We start from the raw sequence: 3,670 nt of genomic DNA on the forward strand, positions 1-3,670 counted from the left end.
ATACCACGTGACATACAAAAATCAATGTTTAAGATGTTTTATTATTATTTACTATTCAATTTCTTAATTTAAAAGTAAATAATAATAAAACATCTTAAACATTGATTTTTGTATGTCACGTGGTATGTTAAATGCAACATTCATTCAAATTAGATGTTTGTGATGTCAAAATACTAAGCCTAAGTTCCTAATTCATATGAAACTCAAATTACCAGTATTTACAAGCTAGAATATAAAATAAGAACCTCCTATCTTTTCTATTTGCTGAGATATTGCTCATATACTGAATCAAACACAGTGGCCCTGTTAACCTCTTTCCATTTTTGAAAACACTCCCTTATATACATTAACTTGTGTATATGATATGTGAATAACCAATCGAAAGCTCAGAATGTTCCCCTAATGGTTTGCTTTCTCAGCCATTTTCAAGTGTTGGGATTCCATCTCGTTCTTTCGAAACATAATTTCAAAGTAGGTTGTGTCTTAAATCTGATCGAAATTTCATATTTATTTAGACCGAAATACAGCTTAGTTACTAAGTTTGATAAATTATAGTGAAATTCTATGGTATCGATATAGTAATTTAAGATTTTTTGGTTGTTCAACTGTATAAATAAAACCTAGAAAAGATTATGTTGTTTCATATCCTCCATGTGCAAAGTCTGAAAAGGCTTAGCAACCTACGTCAAGCAGCAACCAAGTACAAAGGTTGTAACTAGAAGTGATAACCGTTTGCTTTACTTCTTTATTTACTGTTCTATATTTTCAGTAAAAAAAGTTTAAGAAAACTTATTTCTAAATAGTAACAATCTATATACATATATAATGTACAATAATTGAGATGTGTCTGTATTTTACAAAATACTAGTCCATTAAAACACAGCCAAGACAGGTCACTTTGTAAAGACTGAAGGTCAGTTTTATATTATTGGATATGGAAACATGAGAGCATGTGTGTTGTGTCATTGTAACTTTTGTATTGTTAGCTAGGCATGGCTGAAAGATCAATATAATAAAAATGATAAATATATACATATGTATAATGTAATGAGAATTAAGCTATTTAGTCTAAACATATATGTTTTTCTGTTATAATTTGTAGTCATTCTAGAACAAAAAAAGGCATAATTTATATTCATTTCCTAATTTGTTTATGGTGGGTACAAGATCAATCAAATTGACCAAATCCGTACAGAGATCTGTTAGTGAAAATAACACAAAATATAAAGTTCTTTCTTAAGAAACATTGATAACTATCTGAACCTTATAAAGAATTGCATGAAAAATTTGAAAATTTACTAATGCATAAAAGTACTTTTAATTTTAAAATAAAAATTACTTTGCATGTTGGATAGGCAACGTGCAAAAAGAAAAAAAGGGCATGAAAAAGACATTGCTTAACAAACCTTAAGACTTAATAAAAAAAATTGATATTTTACGTATGAAAGCATTGTAATGTTTACTTATAATCTGCTAAATTTTGTGAACATACAATTACTAATTTAAAAGTTATAGCATGAAAACCACAAGAAGCACAAAATGGTTACGAGGTCGGTCCCAGGGACTGAGCGCATACTGAGAGAGTTATACACTGGTTTAGTCACCAGGAAACATTAGGCTAAAGCAATATCATAATATGCATCAGCTGTGTGATACAAGTCAAAATGAGGCCTTAACTTGTGATTTTATTTATATCACAAACTAATAGTCTTCTCTTCTCAACAATTACCTTAATAAGTTACCACAATCATAACTTTTTCCAGACCAATAGTACTTTGGATTAAGATGTGTTCTCTGGTTTCTCTGTTGTCAGTTATATTGTAGAGAATTCTCTTCAGTAGTTTTTATTGATATGTACTATGATACTAATCTCATTGTCAAACAAATTTAAATTTCTTATACACAATATCAAGTAATCTGAAATACAGTCTGTTGCATTTTAATATACTCGATAGTGACTTTATATGAACAGTTTGTTCTTAACAGAAACTTTTTAAATGATACAAGTGCTTTACATTAACAAAATTAATAATAAAACTATGTATATATATTTTGTCTATAATTTGTTTTCTGTGTGACAGCCAAGTCTGCTTTTTGACATTCATTGAAAAAAATTAAAATTTAACTCATAAAAACACTTGTAAAAATATTTTTATGAACTTGGACAAACTTGCTGTTGTACATCCACGGCAAAAAAAAACACTTGTATTTTTGCAGTTTTGCCCTTACCAAGAAAATCACCTTAAATTTGTTGGCTTTGACATGACAAGTTCTATTGTATTTCACTGCAGCTTACTCTGACAAAATTTATAAACCAAAAACCATCATAATATCTTCCACAAAACATCTACATATTTTTAATAGTAATTTAATTCATAAAACAAGATTAGCTATTGTCCTCCTTCAATTATTTCTTTATCTGTAATTGAAACTTGATATTAGAAAAATATTGGAGAATGTAGAAAACTGGTCTATTTGCACAGATAGCTTTTACATATATGAAAATGTTTCTATCATAAATGGTGGAAAAACTATTATTTTTTTATATATGATGATGTTTGTTCAGGATGTTCTAGTGTGAGAAAAGATTTAAATATTCTCGCAACTAAACTAGGGAGTATCTGCCTCTAATAGCCATATTTTTAAGCTCTGATCAGTTGTTAGTACTTAACGGCTGTTAAATTAAGAATGTTTACTTGACAGAACAAGGACTTATTTCAAATATAGCTACATGAAACAAAACAGACCTAAACAAAGACTTTTGCATAATGGCTAATATGTGTAGGCCAAGCAACTCCACCTGTACTAATGCATCTATCATCAAGAGTTAGCTGCAAATATTCAAAGAAAGTTGTAAATAGTGATTTACAACTTATTATGGTGCGGATAGTAGTTAGACATACTTCAAAGGGCAATAAAACAATAAAACTTAATTATAAGTAGATGTATACTGTTACGAGTTTAAAGCTACTGAAGATAAACAAATGTAGTTTCATGTTACTATTGGAAGTTATTGTAGAAAAAAAAAGAAGATAATTCAGATTTATTTAAATTTCATTTTTGGTGGTTATGAGGTTGTTCAAATTCAACAACCTTATAAAGAGTTACAGTAGAGAAAATCTATATACATAAAAGAGGAAGTTTGTTTATTTTGGTCGCTATAGGAAACCAAACGGTTGAACTTACAAATTTCAAAATAACTTCATAATAACCACTATTTTACAAGACATTTAATGGTGCTATTTATTTTGTATTTGGTGTAGTATTTAATGACGAAATTGACAATTAATGATTATTGCGGCATTTTTTTGTAATAAACATATAAACATAAGCCCGTTTTGCACATAGAAAGCGTTATGGCAGGAAACACTCAGATCACCTTGCTGTCAATTCAGTATTTCCAAAAACAGTTTTCTTTAAATAGTGCTAAGTGGTTTCATAAGTGATTTAGTAACTTTGGGAATTGCAAATTATTGTTTAGTGATACAGGTGATTATGCCACCCAAGAAATGCTTTTTCTATGGAAAGTCTTCTGCCGCTAAAAGACTTCAAGCACAAGCTGCAAGACAGGCTGCTCAAATACAGGAAGAGACTTTGGAACAATGTAAAGTTAGATTTTGAGCTCAAGCTGAAAGGCAAGCTACTCAAAGACAGCAATAAACTGTTGAAC

General features: G+C 29.3%; 1 protein-coding gene across 1 annotated transcript in view; it reads right to left on the reverse strand.

The window, feature by feature from the left end:
* The window catches only part of LOC106457136 (mitogen-activated protein kinase kinase kinase kinase 5-like), a 77,910-nt gene that overhangs the window by 22,868 nt on the left and 51,372 nt on the right, over positions 1 to 3,670 (reverse strand). The gene's annotated exons all lie outside the window — the stretch shown is intronic.

The sequence above is a fragment of the Limulus polyphemus genome, unplaced genomic scaffold (assembly GCF_000517525.1).
Source record: "Limulus polyphemus unplaced genomic scaffold, Limulus_polyphemus-2.1.2 Scaffold295, whole genome shotgun sequence".
NCBI classification, from domain to species: Eukaryota; Metazoa; Arthropoda; class Merostomata; order Xiphosura; family Limulidae; genus Limulus; species Limulus polyphemus.